Raw genomic sequence first — 20023 nt, forward strand, 5'->3', positions numbered from 1 at the left:
AATATCCACTCGGTGCTAAGCATAATTCCCATTGATTTTATATTAAGTCTTGACTTAATTACTAATTATGGAAGGGTGTCTTGACGCTCAATCCAATCAAACTCATGCTAAAGCTCTTATATTCAATAGGGAGACTAGTCTTCAACCCTTAGAATCCCCACATGTGACAAACCTTTCACATTGTATGTTATTCATGTCTAAGGATGCAAGTAAGGATAATCATCCAATCAACACAACAATTAGATTATAATGTATTTACTTTACTCTTAAAGCAATCTAATTGAATAGACACAAGTCTCATACTCATAGCTAACTCTCATGTTTTACCCTTCAAGGGCTATATATCACAATCAACCAATCAATCTAAGATTACTACATTAGATATATATGGTGATATGATTCAACTAACTAAACTACTACAAGAAAATATCATACTATTAAACTCACTACAACTCACCCACATCACATAGTCACAATTTGGGGACATGGGGGTTCATGGGATTTTGGAGGAAATTCAACATCAAAACTATAGAAACTCCTTAATTAATACATAATTCAAGTAATCAATGCATTATATTCATGATTCTACAACATACTACTAATACCAATCAACTCCCACACTTTAAGATCCAATTATAGAAATTAGGGCAACTCATGGATTCATGGAAGATTTTTATCATAAAACAGAACTTAAACATCAATATAGGATAATTAAATCATAAAAATGTCTTTAGAAAGAATCCATGGCTTGGAGTGAAAACCCTAGGTTTTGGAGACTTTGTCTACTTTGTAATTGAGTGTTTAAGGACTTCATGATGAAAAGCTAACCATGAATCAAAACTGTCATACCTTAGATGAAGATTCTTCACGAATTTTGGTAGAAAATATGAGTCCTTGAGCCCTAGACCTTTACTTGTTCTTCTTCTTCAATGGGGGTTTTAGAGAGAGACATGTTTGAAGAGGAGTTGGTTACTATTTTGGGTTTGGGAATTATGAAGTGTAAAGGGATGGTTAATGGTTTAAAAATACCTATATAAGTCTAAATAAACATTATAAACCGTCCCCACACTAAAATAATTAAAATAGAAATTACCTAATTTAACCTTACCATGGCCGAACCTTTGGCAGCTTGTGCAGGAATCATCCACGACCCAGGACTCACGGACCGTGAGTGGGGTAACGCCCCTTCCTGCAGGTCCATGGGTGGTGATCTGCAACTCTACATTTTCGTCCTTGACCCATGACTTGGTTCCACGGGGCGTGGATGGACCTACGCTCAGTAGGTCCCATCTGTAGGTCATGTAAATGGGCAGTTTCGTGGGCTGCTTTGGGGTCCTCCTCAAGGACCCCTTTGGTTGGTCCTTGGGGAGTTGTACCTTGACGTTAGACCCCTTAACCCCTCAACCTATGTTCGGGAAACCATTTTTCACTTCTAAACCTCACACCAAACTCAAACACTCTCACGTAAGGCTCTACTTTCACCTACTAGTTTTTCGGGTTGTTACATTATCTCCCCCTTAGTAACATGCATCCTCGAATGACACTTCTAAACACTTTTTGGAATCAATTTCTCAATACAAGTAGCCCATCATGCATGAAACAACTAAATAATGCACAATTCAAAGGAGGAAACATAAACTCCATCTCATGGAGCCAATATGCAATTACTCTCAAAAGCATAATAAAGCATGTTTGTCAACCCATCTCATGAAGTCAAATAGGCAACTCATACTAAATGCACAACAACATGAGGAACATTAATCATAAAAACTCATTTTCTCATAAAACATGAATTTCACCAAGAACATGCATAATTTTTAAGGAAACCATTGAAAACACATAATTCACACATGACTTCCAAAACATGGAAATTTTAGAGGAACTACTTACAACATCCAAAACTTCAAAATCATGAAACAAGTCAAGGGAAACTTATCATTTCAACTTAAAGGAGGAATATAAGGAAAGATAAGGATAACATGACATCTCATTTGTCCTTGGCCTCTCAAGTAGCACCCTCACCTACAACATTCACACAAAGACCACTCCTTCACACTTTCATGAAAACAACTTCCTCATTCTACTATATCTTAACTTGTCGGTCTACAATCTCTACCGGAACTTCTAATTAGAGAGGTTCTCATTTAAGCACTCTTGCTCATAAACAAGCATACCGACCCCACTCAAGATCTCATATGATCCTACCAAATTGGAACTAAACTTCTCAAACTAACTACTCCCCTTAAGGTGAGAATTTCTAGCCAATTCCAATCATGAGTATCAATAACACCTAACCTGTCACACCCCAACCCTAGGTGAGGCGGACAAGAACCGTATAACACATGCTTTACAAGTGACCAATGTGGAGAGAATGAACTACTATGCTGATAGATTTACTAATGAGAAGCTACATATACAACACATGTCGACTAGTTGAACCGATACATGTAACAAGTAAAACTATGAATACATATGATATCTTTACAATGCCTACAAAACCTCTATCGGAATGCATGATTGTACAACTATCAAAATACGCATAGTAAAGACTCGGGAAAGCTCTTAATTAACCTGGAGCTCACCAACTACTGTTGAGTATCATATGATTCTATTGGGGAGATCTACTGGTTGAGTACCGGTACCTACAGCATGAAATGCAGCGTCCCCGATAAGGGACTTCAGTATGAAAGAATGTACTGAATATGTAAGGAATAATATAACCATATGTAAAATAAGAGCTCAAGTGAAACCAAATACAAATAGATAAAGATTAGAGACCACATTTGCTTATACTTGTGGAATCGTGTATCAAACATTGTTTTCTTTACTTTTATGTGTGTTATAATCTTTATAAGCCATATGATACAAATGACCAGCTGATCAGTGGTAGAAGAGGATGATCCATGCTAGGCATTTTAACCCCTGGGATGCTTTCCTCATAATTCCACAAATTGGGATCGGCCGATGCTAGGCTTTTACCCCTGAGCTATCACCCTTCTATACCATTTGGGATCGGCCCATGCTAGGCTTTCGCCCCTGAGATGCCATCCCTCTATACATATTGGGATCGGCCCATGCTAGGCTTTCACCCCTGAGTTGACACCCTTCTATACCAATTGGGATCGACCCATGCTAGGCATTTATCCCTGGGCTACCACCCATAATTATACAGATTGCTTCACTTAGATTCTTTAATCTTTGAGATTGTTGTTTTGATGTTCATAACTCTTTTGAGATTGTTCTTTTGATGATCATAACTCTTTTGAGATTGTTGTTTTGGCGGTCATAATCATTGTTGAGATTCGAAACTATGGACCAGTAGTAGAAGACATATGAATATGGACTTACTATAATAACAATGACATGGGAAGAAAATGTGACACCAACGTAATACTTAGGAGCTTATATGACTCATTAAGCATTTTGACATCTCACATTGAAGCACATATCAAGTGAAGACATTTAATATTCAGCCAAGAGATTTGAACTCTATATGACAGCCAAATACTCACTAACTAATATCAAATACAAGGTATACATGAACGTGGAACCAAGGGAGAACGTGGGCAGATTCAACTTTAGGACGGATACATATTCCAAGTAGGTACATATAAAATGTACAATAGAGCAAGTAGGGATCTTGTGAGGTAACATTATTGTCTAACACACTGGGAGTAACAACCAATAAGGGAACATATGAACATGTGAAAAGATGACATATATGATGGAATAGATAATCGAAGCAAGTTGGCAAGATATGGGCAGATTGTATATCCAACTTATAAACATATGTATCATGTGTAATCTAGGATAATTTTGATTTATAAAAGGGGAATACGTCCCAAGGGTACTTTGACGATGAAACAAGTTTAAACCTTACATGTTAATATTTGGTAGAGTAAGCACGTACATTTAGTAATAAACTCATATTAGAGTACTCACTTTAGTGCTCTAGGGAGTAGGAACTGCAACTATGGATCAGTCACTACCAAGGTCACTTAGAAAGCTTACTTTGTAATACAAGTGTTGGATTCATGCCAAAGAAATAGGAAATTGAATAGCCTTACATACCTTGCTGCCCAACTTTGGATATTACAATGAGTTAACCGTCTTCCTTTCATATTATTTATCTACAATGGAGTAAACAATAAAACTAGCATTAGTAGCTGATTAACAAGTTTGGGCTACTTGATCAGATCAAAAAAGTAACTGGCAGTAAGTCTATAATTGATCCCATCAAGGGTGTTCTTCCTACCCATTCTCCTCTAATTTTTTTCATATATTATACAGCATTTTTATATGGTCCTCCGAAACTCCTCAGGCTTCATAACGTTTGGAAATAAATATACAAAGGGATGGCAAGAAGTAAGCTCATGCAATACTCAATTAAGTGGTGTATCACTACACTTTCAATGTTCTATCCTAAAACCAGTTACCATGACTTCTCTTCACATATCCAGCCACACCCCATTATTTTACGATACACAAAATAGTCACTAAGAATCACCATGTGGAAATAGCAATATGAAAATACGGCTTCCGATCAACATCCCGTGAGTTCCAACTAACCTTACATTTAAGATGCTCAAAACGAGCTCACAATCAAAATTTAAGGGGACTCCACTCCATGGTTGTCCCAACCAGCACCTCCTTCCTGAACATTTACCAAGCGCACGCCATATAGAGACAACACTCCTTAGTTTATTAACACATAAAAACTTTCACAAACAATGAAAAAACAAGAGAGGGATGAAATTTCCATAGCTTACCCTGCTGGATAGAAACCTCACTTTCTAAGACTTGGATTCTTCAAGGTTTAGGTTGTCCTCTCCCTCTTAACTTGATGTTAAATCAGATCATTCACTTGAATTCCTTAAGATGGGATATGTTCTACTAACTTGTACAAAAGGTTTGCTTTAGATTTTAATGGTGATGAAGAAGATTTGATAAGCTTGAGTGCTTTAGAGGTCCCTTTTGGACGTTTTCACTTAATAAATTGGAGAAATAATATGGTCCTTTACTTTTAAGCAAGCAGGTGCATCACCTCCTTAATTTCTGCCACAAGTTTTTAGGTACGTGCATCAACTACTTGCTCTTTTCACTTAAATTCAGTCCACTTATTCTAAGTGGGTGAATCACCTACTTACCCTTTTCACTTAAAATGCAGTCCACTAATTCTAATAGGTGCATCACCTACTTTCCCTTTTCACTTAAAATGTAGTCCACTAATTCTAAGTAGGTGCATCACCTACTTGTCACCTACTAGCTTAGTTTACTCAAACAAGCCCCTCACTTATTTTACACCATTTTCCCAATCTTAGTTGCTTTACAAGACCGTAGCACTAATACGCACTTGACCACTTTGACTTTTACATCCAATACCACCTTTTACTATCCCAAGTTCGAATTGTTTTTTAGTTCACTTAGTCGTATATGTGTTGGAAGGCACGGGGTATTGCAACTTTAAACCTATTCTATTGTCACTAGTCGCATAGGAAACCGAGTCTATAACTATACCACAAGGCAATTTATAAGCGTCATATAAATAGAACTAGTACACGTAGAATATGGGGTGTTACATAACCACCTTGCCATCTAAGCACATTATCTCCCCCTTGGGAGAAAGCCTATACATACTTTTCTAACCACCAATTCCTTCAACTCTAAGGTTAGAACAAGTTATCACTAAAATTCACATCCATCACACACGGTGATTCTAAACCATGGAGAAATACACTTCTACCCTCTTTTAAAGGAGTCTACTCACTCAACAACTCTAGGCATCACTCTATCCATAAAATCTTTCAACACACCCTAAAATTCATCATGACTAAGTTGGGTTCTACCAACAACACACATAACCCTAATGAGACCCATTTATACTAAAGACCACATAAAAGAGCATCATGTAAAACCTATCAAGTCATAAAAAACAAGAAATATCAGAATCTAAATTTTGATAAGCATAAAACACATATTGGGAGCAACATTTGGAGGGCACTCTTGTTCATCTCTAGCTTGGAGAGCAAAGGACCTAGTTTGCCTTGGATCTCTAGCACTTGAACCACTAGGACCGGATGAAGGGTAGGGTTGAGACCTTCGACGACTATCCCCTTCATTCCTAGAAACCTTAGGGAAATGCCTTATCTTGTGGTCCGACTCACCACAACTGAAGCAAATCTGGAACCCGCTAAGCATTTACCCAAATGTCTCGTAGCACACCTAGCCCAAAGAGGCCACAAGGACTCACTAATACTCCCTCTTGGAGGCTTAGGGTTAGATACCCTCTCATCACTAACTCTTGAGAAAAACTTTGAAGGACCTTGTCCGGAGAACCTTCCAAGACAAGAACTATCATCATCTATCCTAACCCTCTTTTTCTCCCTCAACCTTTCTTCAAGTTTGTTTTGCTCAATTTCTAAGCCATAAACTACAAGACGAGAGATATTAATATCATGCTCAAACATGGATGATTAATGTTTCCAGGACACATCTTCCAATTCTAAGTGTCAAGGATCGCTAGTCAGTATATATCCCAACTAAATGAGTTGGGGTCGAATCCCATAGGGAGCGGTACGTGTTTAAGATTTAAAGGGTGTCTCGAATAGTGCTGCACAAGACTTAATCATGAATTCACACAACAAGACTCAATTTACTTATGCAAAGATCAATTGTGCACTCAAAGATTCAAGTTGTGACTCACTAATATCAAAGATTCTCAAAATCGCAATACTTGCTTCAAATGCAAGTTCGAGCTCAACAAAAGTATTTGAATGCCCTCACAGAAAGGATGATTCCATACTCAAACACAAAGGTTTAAGCATTTAAAGTTCTAAAATCAAATGCAACACTCACTCTCACAAGGAAGAACACAATGCATGCTTTCACCCATAGGTTTGCCCGTATTTTCGAAACGACAATTGTTTCAGCTCACTCAAGATCAAAAAGGTCTTTCCAAGGCTTGTAATGGGGCTGAGTGCAAAGGTATGGTCATTTAGGCTCAATGACTTTTATCCCCATGAAATGTGGTACTCACAACACTTCCTATCCTCTTCATTCATCATTCTCTTTAGTGCTCATAAGTCATCCTATTATTCACTTTCCATGGATTGTTTGGAAACCCCATCTCTTTTGTACTTTATTCCACAACTTTCTTTTTCATTCTCTTTTTTTTATATGGAGGGGTTCCATTTTTCTCAAAACTATGGAAAAAATGGACTTTCTTGCACTTCTTGATTCACCCTTTCTTTTCACCACATACCCAACTTTTGCCTAAGTTGGCTATTCAAATTAACCACAACTTCATGAGGATTATGGGTAATGGATAAAAAAAGTCATGTTTTCATCAAGTTTCTTCCGAAGAAAAGTAAGGTTCAAGGGGTGTTCAAGAGAGGTTCACACACTCACAATGTAGGTCACAAAAGAGATATATGTAAAATTGGCTCACACTCTTCGAAGTTGCTTAAGATCATATCAAGAGATAGCCTTCCTTAGTCGATCGGACCAACGGGACAAATTCTAGGTGTATTCATGCATGGTTCACAGTAAGCTCATCACACAAAGGCATCGACACAAAGGCAAACAAGACTCCACATTTTCGCTAGTGTGCAACAGTCATCACAAGAGAATCAATTTGATGCATGGCTAATCACAACGAGATGCAAAGAGTTCACATATTATCTATGTAACTTCATTTTGCCTCATTGTCGCCGCACATTCATGTTCGTTCAATTAAGAGCACTATTGAAGTCATCGGTATTGATCGGAACCGAGACTTAAATTTTGCAAAAGAATAGCCACATTCAACACACGAAAGGGTCAAAATCATTTTGCTTTAAAAACATCCACAAAAACAGTGTCAACACAACATTATAGCTCACAACCAATGTACTCAAACAAAACACGATTCACGAGTAGCACACAAAGGTGGGCCTCACCCCCCCCCCCCCCCCCANTTCCTCAAATGCAAATAACAAAATATCCAGAATGTCAATTAAAGAAAGGCAGAGAGGGATGTAAAGAAGGGGATCCTGTCTAAGCAGTCACCCCATCTGTCTGGGCATCAGTGCTCGGAGTATTATCATTCTGACTCTAGTTTTCATTGTTTGGAACTGCTTCAATTGCAATTTGGTCAAGCCATGTCTGCAAAGCTGTGATATAAAGTTAGAAAATATTCGACACTCAAAACGAAGACAATCAGCTGCAGGTAGGCTGGCTAATCCTTTCAGCTAGTCGCCAAGTGCTTTTGGCGACCTCGTGCTTCTCACCGAAAAGTACAAGAACCAACAACACAAAAAGCATGATATCAAAAGCGGGACGGGGAATTAAGGTGAACCGCCGATCGATATTAAAACGAGAGTGTGGGTGTGAGTTTAGGAAGGTGAAGTGAGGGAAAGGGAGTGAATTGAAGCTTTTAAACCTTTGGCTTGAAAAACCATCTAGTTTTTGCCCATTTGGTGACAGTAGTTGCGATCGCCGAACCACTCGGTGTAGCGCCGAGTAGTTACTTGCTTTACCAAATTTTACAAAACCTCCAGTTATTGTGGGGGTACAAATGGTGATTTCCATCGGGATCGCCGACATGATCGGCAATTCACCAATAATTTCCTGTACTCACCGAGTTTTAAAGACTCCAATGTGAATTTTTATTGAGTCTAACGGTAGTCTGGTTCGCAGTCGCCAAACCCTTCGGCATTTTACGGAATGGACCTGTAGCTCGCCATACTGCAATTGTCGATCACTCTCCACACATTCACCTGCAAAATCAACACACCCTTATTTAAAACTTGGGTTGACAAAATCAACACACCCTTATTTAAAACAGTAAAACTTGGGTTGCCTCCCAAGAAGTGTCTTATTTAACGTCGTGGATCGACGTGGAAATGCTTTCAAGTATCTTCCAAGTACACCACTTCTGATATGATTCTCACAAGAAGAATCTCGATAATATGTGGAAACCAAGAAAGATAGAAGAAGAAACACAAGACAAGAAACAATTGGCAACTAAAGGATGTATTAAATCCAATAAACTCCTATCTAGATCCTAACAAGCACATAATCTGGATAAATAGATAGACACAACAAAAGGAAACAAAGAGCAACCTATGGGTATGTTAAACCCAAAGACCTCATTTCGTTAATCCAACAAGAAGCACCTAACTCTTACAAAGACCTCAAGGGAATCGATATCCCAAGCAACCCCTGTTTCTAAACAAGGTTCAACAAAAGCTTACCAAGCTTTCAAACACTCACACAAGGAGTTCAATATATAATTCATCAATATTCAAAATAATCTAACCCTAAAATGAACCCCTAAAGGCCTATTTATAGTTTTAGGACTTATTACATAGATAGGCCCAAAAGTGACCCAAAATGGGCCAATGGGCGAGCCAAGTCGGGCTTGCCTAAAGGATCGTCGATGCGCCAAATGGACTCGGTGAGGAACTCTGCTTCTTGCCTTGGCTGGGGAGCTACTGGAACTTTTTACGGTATGGGGACCATTGCCCAATCCACTTGGCGATGTGCTAATGGTCTCCATCTCACCGAATGGTCAACATTCCCTTCTGTATCTCCTTGGACCAGTTGGCAACCTTGGGACCCTCGCCAAAATGGTTTGGCGAGTCACCAAAGTAGTTGTCCTCTCGCCGAATGGAGCACATCTTCAATTGATCCTCCTCGCTTAGTTAGGCCCCCCACACTCCAAGCTATCATCCAAGCATTGTGTTGCCCAACTGGGAGCTCCTTCGAGGTGCATATGTTCCCATGCAAGGCATGGAACTCCCTCCTCGTCATCCATACGTGTCCAAGAGCCTCCATCCTTGTGAACACTCCATCAAAGCGTTGAAATTCGTGAATGGATTGCCTTGAGGCAATCTATATTGCATCATTCTCCCCTACTTGAAAAGGATTAGTCCTCGAATCCATACCTTGCAAAACCATAGGGGATGCAAACAAGAAGAAGATCCTCATGGCATGAGGGTTAGCGTTAGCAATAACAATTTCATCACCATGCCAAGGATGCACAAATCTAACATATAACCAAGCATCACAAATATTAACCAAGGGTTGTAACCCATCCAAACAATAGAATCTTGGCTAAGTAAGAAACATTGACAAAGGGGTAGAGCGTAGGAACCAATACACTTAAACAACCTCATATGTAAGCCTTCATTGGTTCCACATTCAAACAAGCACAAGGCCTCCCTTATGTCAAGTATCACATGAACACTCCCATACCTAAGTGTGAAGGCACAAGTAGTGATGATCCAAGTTAAGGCCCCATCCAATGCACCCGATAACTTCAAGAGAGTAATTATTCCCAATTCATAAGCACGTTCAAGTACATAAGTATTCCCCACCCAAATTGGTAAACATACCTCATCCAAGTACATTGGATCAAGTAATAACACCACGGACGAATCATGCAAATGACAGATGGTGTTACTACCATACTTAGCACACTTAAAGACGACACCGGGGTCAAATGGAAAAGGATTGCATAGCATCGAGTCAAGGAGACTCTCATATGCCCAATTTATACCACTACTAACATAAGATATGCAGCCCACACAAGTATGAGTATCATCATATGCAAGAAAATAAAAGTGAGTCCACGAATCCAAACCTTGTAAAACCATATAGATCATAAGCAAGAAGCCTATCCTCTTAGCATGAGGGGTAGTACAAAGGTTAGCACTTAAAACATTTAGTCGAGGAGACTCAAACTCAAGGAACAACCAAACATCCATTAAGCCCACAAATGGAGAACAAGGACAATGGTTATTCTTCTCATCAACATAGTAATACCACCTAAAAGATGATACTCCCACCAGTTCAAATACCCTCAAACATCCACCGGGATCAAAAGGATAGAAAGCCCACAGAACTGGATCTAGTGCCCCTCCATTTATCAAGATGGCACTCTGTCCTCCCAACAACATACTCCACTCAACAGCATGAGCACCATCATATGTAAACAAGTAATAGAGAAAGGTGTCTCGCAAATCAACCTCCTCTAGGGTGTTTTCATGTGTATGACTACCAATAGGCTCAAAAGCATTGGTCATACTATCAAGGAGTGAAACACACCAAGAAGAAAAAGTAATGGGAAAACACGCACCACCTTCTTCCTCAGCACATTCCTTCCCCACAAGAGTACTCTCATCTTCCAAGAAGAGATTTCCATCTTTGGGAAGGAAAGCCTCACACCATAGTGGGTTACTATAACAAGTATAGCTATCAAGAACTATATTGCTCTCAAGATTCACACCACTAGGTACATCACTAGGGTTGATTTCATCATCTTCAAATAAGATATTGTACTTAAGGAGGGAATGATCAACCACTAGGGAAGAATTAAAACATTCAATTTCACCCTCAAAAAGACACATATCATTTTTCGAAGCATGTTCAAGCACATGATCTCTATGAGCAAAGCAAGCAATCGGATCTTCCACAAAAGATATTCTCAAAGAGTCACTCCTATTCAAATGATCAACATTACCATAAGTACCACCAAATTGAGGTTCCTTAATCACATTACAAGAACCCTCAATCAGTGAACTACATTCACAATCAGGTTGATCAACACAATTATCATTAAATAATGTACTATCTTTCAAATCACAGGTGTCAACACTAGGTGGACACAAATCGATCTTACTAGAAGAATCAATTCGGTCATCAATACGATCAACTAGTGTATCCACACTCTTAACAAGCATATTATCAGCACATGGTAGAGAAGTAATAGGCTCACATATAGAAAATCTAACATTCACACTTTGTTCATTTGCAATGGTAAAAGTGTCAAGTGTAGCCATTGTACCATGTCGCCCGCAAGAAGGATCTTATTTACCTCGGATGTTGGAAGATCCCACAAAGGTGTCTGTCACACCTTTAGTTGTAGGCTCTTAGTTGGGAACTCATGTTCCTCCATTCATTACGCTTGTACCTACATAAGAATCCTTACAAAGGGAAGGATAAACAACAGGGTTAGGTTGAGATCATGGCTCCCTATTCGAAGGGATGTTCGACCTCTCCTCCATTCCCAGTCTATCCTCCACAGAGGCCATTTGCTCTTTTATGTTCTCCATTCTCCAACGCACGTCAGCAACGGCCTCTATTATGGATTCCCAGGTAACCTTCCCCTTAAGTGGGAGGGTTCTGGTGGCCATGGTACCTAACAATTAGGACAACTCAACAAAAATAGCACACAACATTAGCATTAGTTAAATGAACTCACAATCACTCGTGTTTGCACACCTTTGATTGCCTCTCAAATTGGCGCGGCTAATGTTGAAGATTGCTTATACTAGTTTATCACAAGGTCTCAATTTCTACTCTTGGCCGGAGTGGATTTTTGTTTAAAGAAAATGGATGACTCAATTAAAGCAAACGGACTTGAGTCAAGAAATAACTACAAAGTAAAACGAAAAAAGCACGAAAACAAAAGAACTACAAAGAAGTGAATTCAAGAACTAATAGTCAACAAGTAGGTAATTACAAGTTGAAAATCAGTTTAGGATTCTTGATAACAAACTAGAATCAAAAGAAAAGGAAACTAAGAAATTAGAACCTGAGATGAAAGAGGTCATAAAATGAGTTTCCCATCGCCAAATGGCATGTTTTCTTCGCCAATTGTGAAGTTCAGCTCGCCAACTTGAAGATTGACTCGCCAAACTTGACAATCTAACAAGGCAACTCGGCGATCTGGGTGGAAGTTCGGCGATGCGCCAAATGGATTCGGCGACCTGGGCTTAGCTCGCCAAAATTTCCAGTGTCTTCACAAAAATAAGGTCCAACTCGGTGACCTAGCTGCCAAAAGTGTGAGGCACCAAGTGGAATGGGGGATCCAAGTCGGGATTCGCTGAAATTCCTCAAGCTGCAACTGCAAGGCTCCGAAAATTTAACCTTGGTGGTCCCCCCCTCTTCCTTGGCCTTTTGTATTTACCCTTTTTGGTAAATTCTCTTTTTACAAACACTTTAACACTTTCTCTTTCTTCCTTTTTTGGAATCAAACACTTCCTTTCTCAAATATTCCCTTTTTAAACATTTGAATGTTCTTCAACAACTTCAAGAACATTATGAAGACCCAAAATAAAACCTCAAAGATATTTAGCTCGGAATTTCACGAAACTTTAGGTGAATGCTCTCCTTGATATAGGGAACAAACCCCAATACTTTTTAACACTCAATTCCTTGCCAAAACTTCCTGATTTCAAAACCCACTTCGTCTTCTTCAAAGCTTCTTCAACCAACAAAGGTGGAAACTTCAAATAGTGAACCAAACCCTTTCAAATCTCAGCCCTAGACTCGAAATAGGTTAGGGAAACTAATCTAACCTTGGAAACGACAAACAAGACTCAAATCAACAAGACCAATTTCAAAATTTCTTCAGAAATGAGTTGAACACTTTTTTTTGTTTTCATAACAAACCCCAAGACTAGAATTGTAGGAATGAATCTAGACTCAGCTCTGATACCTAATGATACGATTCTCACAAGAAGAATCTCGATAATATCGGAAAACAAGAAACATAGAAGAAGAGACACAAGATAAGAAACAATTGGCAACTAAAGGAAGTATTAAATCCAATAACCTCTAATCTAGATCCTCACAAGCACCTAATTCGGATAAACAGATCGACACAACAAGATAGACACAACAAGAGGAAACAAAGAGCAACCTATAGGTATGTTAAACCCAAAGACCTTACTTCGTTAATCCAACAAGAAGCACCTAACTGTTACGAAGACCTCAAGGGAATCGATATCCCAAGCAACCCCCATTTCTAAACAAGGTTCAACAAAAGCTTACTAAGATTTCAAACACTCACACAAGGAGTTCAATATATCATTCATCAATATTCAAAATATTATAACCCTAAAATGAACCCCTAAAGGCCTATTTATAGTTTTAGGATAAGTTACATAGATGGGCCCAAAAGTGACCCAAAATGGGCCAATGGGTGAGCCAAGTCGGGCTCACCTAAAGGATCGGCGATGTGCCCAATGGACTTGTTGAGGAACTCTACTCCTATCCTTGGCTTGCGAGCTACTGGAACTTTGGGCGGTCTGGGGACCATCACCCAATCCACTTGGCAATGCGCCAATTGTCTCCATCTCGTCGAATGGTCAACATTCCCTTCTGTAGCTCCTTGGACCAGTTGGCAACCTTGGGACCCTCACCAAAAGGGTTTGACGAGTCGCCAAAGTGGCTGTCCTCTCGCTGAATGGAACATGTCTTCAATTGTTCCTCCTCGCTTAGTTAGGCGTCCCACGCTCCAATCTATCTTCAAGGTGCATATGTTCCCATGCAAGGCATGGAACTCCCTCCTCATCATGCATACATTCCCAATAGCCTTCATCCTTGTGAACACTCCATCAAATCATTGATGTTCGTGAATAGATAGCCTTGAGGCAATTTGTATTGCATCAAATTCAATCAAAGAAATCTCATGACATTCACAAAAGTATAATTTCAAACGCTGCCCGTCCACCTTAAAAGTATGTCTTTCTTGCCCTTCAACTTCTATAGTGTCGTTTGGGAACACTCGCGTCATTCTAAATGGTCCTGACCATTTCAATTTGAGCTTTCGAGGAAACAACTTCAGTCGTGAATTGTATAGCAACACCCAATCTCCCACTTTAAACTCTCTCTTAAGTATCTTAGCATCATGCCATTTCTTCATCCTTTCCTTGAAAAGAGCTAAACTTTTGTAAGCTTTAAACCTAAATTCGTCCAACTCGTTTAACTGCTCTACTCTTTCTTTTGAAGTTTTTGCCCAGTCCAAATTCAGAGCTCTCAATGCCCACATTATTTTATGCTCTAGCCCGCCTGGTAAATGGCATGATTTCCCAAAAACTAATTGATACGGCGACATACTGATTGGAGTTTCATAAGCAGTACGATATGCCCATAGGGCGTCATCCAACTTTCGAGACCAATCAGTTCGATTTACATTCATTGTCTTAGACAAAATACCTTTGATCTCCCGATTTGACACTTCAACTTGGCCACTTGTTTGGGGATGGTACGGTGTTGCCACTTTGTGCTTAACCCCATACTTACTCAATGCAGCTGAGAACCATTTATTACAAAAATGTGGTCCCCTATCGCTAATAATAGCTCGCGGAGTCCCAAATCTTGCAAAAATGTAGCGCTTCAAGAATTGAACAACACTTTTCCCTCGTTATTTGAAAGAGCAACAGCTTCTACCCATTTAGACACATAATCCACAGCCACCAAGATGTATTTGTCGCCAAATGAGCTCACAAATGGGCCCATAAAATCGATTCCCCATACATCAAACAACTCCACTTCTAGAATGGGTGTTAGAGGCAACTCGTTCCTTTTGGACACACCACCCTTCTTTTGGCATTGTGGACACCTCTTAACAAACTCATGTGCATCTTTGAATAGATACGGCTAGTAATACCCATTTTGTAGCAACTTAGCTATTGTCCAGACACCACCATGATGCCCTCCAACCGGCGAAGCGTGACAAGCATGCAGGATCTCACCTAGCTTCCTCTTCTGGGACACATCTTCTTATGATGTGGTCAGCATACTCTCTAAACAAATATGGCTCATCCCACAAATATTTCTTAACATCGAATAAGAACTTCTTTTGTTGGTAAAAGTTCAATTCATCCGGTATTAATCCGCACACCAAATAATTGCAAAATCAGCATACCAAGGGGGCTGTGTGAGGTTTACTGTGAATACCTGCTCATCGGGAAAAACATCCTTTATGTCGATCTCTGACTCGTCTTTATTCCTGCCTTCTAATCTTGATGCGTGATCAGCCACTTGATTTTCACAACCTCTTCTATCCTTAACCTCAAAATTGAATTCTTGCAATAAAAGCACCCACCTTATCAACCTAGGTTTGGCATCTTTCTTTTCCATTAGATAACGCAAAGCAGGGTGATCAGTGTGAATAACTACCTTAGTACCTAGAAAGTATGCACGAAACTTCTCAAACGCATAGACCACAGCAAGTAACTCTAGCTTGGTAACTGTGTAGTTACTTTGAGCACTGCGTAGTAAATGGGATGAAAAAGTTTATTTCATTTCTGACCCAACACTATGCCCAATGCCATGCCGCTTGTATCACATATCACTTCAAATGGCTCTGACCAATCAGGACTAATGATGATTGGGGTGGAAACTAGTTTGTCTTTCAGGCATTTGAAAGCTACCATACAAGCATCATCAACGTTGAAGGTTACCTCTTTTTCCAAAAGTTTGCATAGAGGAAGTGCAATCTTTGAGAAATCTTTGATGAACCTTTTATAAAATCCAGCATGTCCCAAAAAATTTTGAACCCCCTTTACTGAAATTGGAGGCAGTAATTTCTCGATTACTTCGACTTTTGCTTTGTCGACCTCCAGCCCCTTTTGTGATACTTTGTGACCAAACACAATTCTTTCCTTGACCATGAAATGACACTTTTCCCAATTTAAGACTAAATTGGTCTCGACACACCTTTGAAGAACATGGCCTAAGTGCTCTAAACATTCTGCAAATGAGTCGCCCACAACTGAGAAATCATCCATAAATACTTCCATTGAGTCTTCCACCATATCAACAAAGATGGATAGCATGCAACGTTAAAACATGCATTACATAATTCGAATGGCATTCCTTTGAAGGTGAAAGTACCATATGGACATGTAAAGGTTGTTTTCTCTTGATCCTCCGGAGTAATGGAGATTTGGTTATAGCTCGAGTACCCATCAAAAATGCAATACCATCCTCTCTCGGATAGTCGGTCAAGTATTTGATCCATAAAGGGCATGGGGAAATGATCTTTTTCAGTCCATGAGTTTAACTTCCGATAGTCCATGCAAACTCTCAATCCTGTCACCGATTGTAAAGATACAAGCTCTCCATTTTCATTAGGGACAATTGTGACTCCTCCTTTTTTCGGTACACATTGCACTGGACTAACCCATTTGTTGTCTGCAATCGGGTAGATCACTCCTACGTCCAACCACTTTATTATCTCATTTTTCACCACTTCTTGCATTGGTGGGTTTAATCTTCGTTGATGTTTAACACTCGGTTTACAATCACTATCAAGCTGAATTTTATGTGTGCAAATGCCTGGAGGAATCCCCACTATATCAGCGATCATCCAATCGATGGCTTTTATATACCTTTTCAGAACTTCAAGGAGCAATTTTACTTGCCAATCAGTTAAGCCAGTTGCATTAATCACCGGCAAGGTGTTATTTGTTCCTAAGAAAGTGTACTGGAGATGCGAAGGTAATACCTTAAGCTCAAGACTTGATGGTTCTTCGGTTGACGGTTTGGCGGGAGGGCTTTCTCGATTTTGTAAGTCGAAGTTCAATTTAATTGGAGTATTTGTGAATTCCCCCTTACTTGAAAATGTGGCTACCACTTCCTCTTGGCTCTGAACCTCGAAGTCTTATTTGTTAACCCACACAACTTCAAGGGGTTCTTTTCTACACATCAAATGACTCACACTAGCCACAGCCTCGTCAATCACATCATCAACTAAGATTACATGAATGTCACTCGGGTGTTTCATTGATTTGCACACATCAAAAGTGACTTCATCATCATTGACCTGAAATTTCAATTCCCCACTCTCGACATCCACCAGCGCTCTCCCAGTTGCCAAGAATGGTCTTCCCAAGAATATAGGAATTTTGGCATCTATGTCACAATCGAGTATGACAAAATCGGCGGGAAAAANATCACATAAGGCTTTTGTGAACTTGAGCAAGCCTATGGTGCACGGGATGGTGAATTCCCCAAGATCATCTTTCTTTTCAATTAACTCCTTCGACATAATCGCACTATAACTATGAGAGACTTCGATCGTTTCAAAATCCAAGCTCCTTTTTCTTATGACTAACTCCTTCATGAATTTGGCGTAACCCGGCATTTCCAACAATGCTTCAACTAGAGGGAGATTAATCGATAAGGTCTTGAATACCGATAGAAACTTCTTGAAACATTCATCCTCATTTTTCTTCTTGAGGCATTGAGGAAATGGAAGAGGTATCTTGGGTAAAGGTTGCTTGATGTTTAGGCATGGCTTATGTTTCTCCACATCAATTTGCGGCTCCCTTATGATGTCTTATGGGATGGTTATTTCTTTGGCCTCCATATCTTTTCTTGCAGTTGGTAAGTACACTTCCTCATTTCTCATTATATTACCTTTTACTTCTTTTCCGCTCCGAGTGACAACGGCCAGCCCTCTATCTTCATCATCCATCTCCATTTTTTGTTCAATTGTACTGTAAGTAAACTTAATTGACCTTCAAGGGTTTTTGATTGCATCTGCGTGTGAGTTTACTTTATTGTTCAAGGATGAAAAATCGTCTTTCATTCCTTTTAATAAATCGTCTGGGCCTTCCACTTTGTTAAGGATGCGTGAAAGCAAATCATTCACATGGGGACTACTTGCACTCCCCCTTGATTTTGGGCTCTCACTTGAGTGAGTGAGATTTTCTTCATATTCATCCTCTTTTCTCCAATAATCACTCTACTCGAGTAAATCTTGATGACACTTCCTTTGTTCAACTTCTTTATAATGGTTCCAACCTTGATTTCCACCTCGCTGCCAATAGAGTGGGTAGAAACCCTCCTCACATCTTCTGGAGTTCCAACCTTGATTCTCCCCAGGCTTTGAATAGCTTGGGGATGAACCCTCCTCAACTCTGAACATTCCACATGTTCCCTTCATATTCTCCTGTAGAACTTCCATCTGAGTCAACATCTTCTTGATGTTTTCATCCCTCTCTTTCTCTTTATCTAATTGCTCTTCTGTTAATCTAAAGTGGAATGGGGAAACGTGATCATCTTTTGTATACCACACTTGATTTACTCTAGTCATGTCGTCTTGAAGAAATGAAGCCACCTCAAATGTTTGTAACATTATTCCTCCTCGTACCAACTGATCAACCACTCATTTATTAACTGAATCAAGGCTCCAGTAGAAATATTGAAGTAACAAATCGGTTGGTAGCCCATGAGTTGGGCATTTAAGTAAGAGCTTCTTGAATCTCACCCATGCTTCATGGAGTAGTTCCCCTTCCCTTTGCTTGAACCCTTGGATTTCATCTCTAAGCTTTATCATTTTTTATGGAGGAAAAAATCTTGTGTTAAATGCTATGACCAGCTCCTCCCATGATGTGATGGAATTTTTTTCTAACTCGATTAACCACTTTCTTGCTTCTCCTTTCAAAGACAATGGGAATAACCGCAGTCAAATTGACTCTTGTGAAACACCTTTGAATGAAAAAGAGCTGCAAACCTCTATAAAGCTTCTCACATGCTCATGCGGGTCTTCGTGATTTAGCCCTCCATATAGTCCTCTCATTTGGAGAAGGTGAAGAGTTGTGCTAGTGACTTCAAACATCGCATTCCCGTAAGTTTGTGGAAATGCAAATTGCACCCATTCCACCCGACTAATCCGGATTATAGACACTATTTACGTCGTCTACACCGTCTCGATGACCAGCTTGACTCTCATTCATCTCTTTCTCATGCATGTTCATCTTTCCTGTTGTTAGCACATGCATGCGAAACAAAACTAAAAATTAAGTAAGTAGAACTACAACTAAGAAGAATAATTTTTTTTTACTAAACTAAGAATTCTCAAATAACACCACTCCGGCAGCGGCGCCATTTTGATGTTTGCGTAATCAAGACACAACTTCCAATGCAAGTGTCTACGATCGTACAATAGTAAAGTAACCCAACCAAGGGTTGGGGTCGAGTCACAAGGGAGTGGGCTTGAGAATTAATAGAAAAATAAGATTAAGTTCTAATTAGTCGTAGTTAAAAATATTATCGGATACAAACATACTAAATCAAAGGGGTGACACAAAAGTGTCAATTAACAATGGGGGTTTGTAACAAGTAAGTAAAAATCAGCGAAAATTGCAAAGAGTACTACTCAAGGAGATGTCAAACTAGATCATTGGGTACATGCTTTTGATAGTAGATTCGTTGAGTATTTGTGACTAGGATATATTATAGT

General features: G+C 39.5%; 1 non-coding gene across 1 annotated transcript; it reads left to right on the forward strand.

Annotated features, from left to right (window-relative positions):
• The first annotated feature begins 19004 nt into the window (after positions 1-19004).
• Positions 19005-19111, forward strand: LOC125850214 (small nucleolar RNA R71). Its single transcript, XR_007444759.1, has one exon. It is a non-coding gene; the product is annotated as a small nucleolar RNA R71 (small nucleolar RNA).
• Positions 19112-20023: the final 912 nt, after the last annotated feature.

This window comes from Solanum stenotomum, unplaced genomic scaffold (genome assembly GCF_019186545.1).
Source record: "Solanum stenotomum isolate F172 unplaced genomic scaffold, ASM1918654v1 scaffold15207, whole genome shotgun sequence".
NCBI classification, from domain to species: domain Eukaryota; kingdom Viridiplantae; phylum Streptophyta; class Magnoliopsida; order Solanales; family Solanaceae; genus Solanum; species Solanum stenotomum.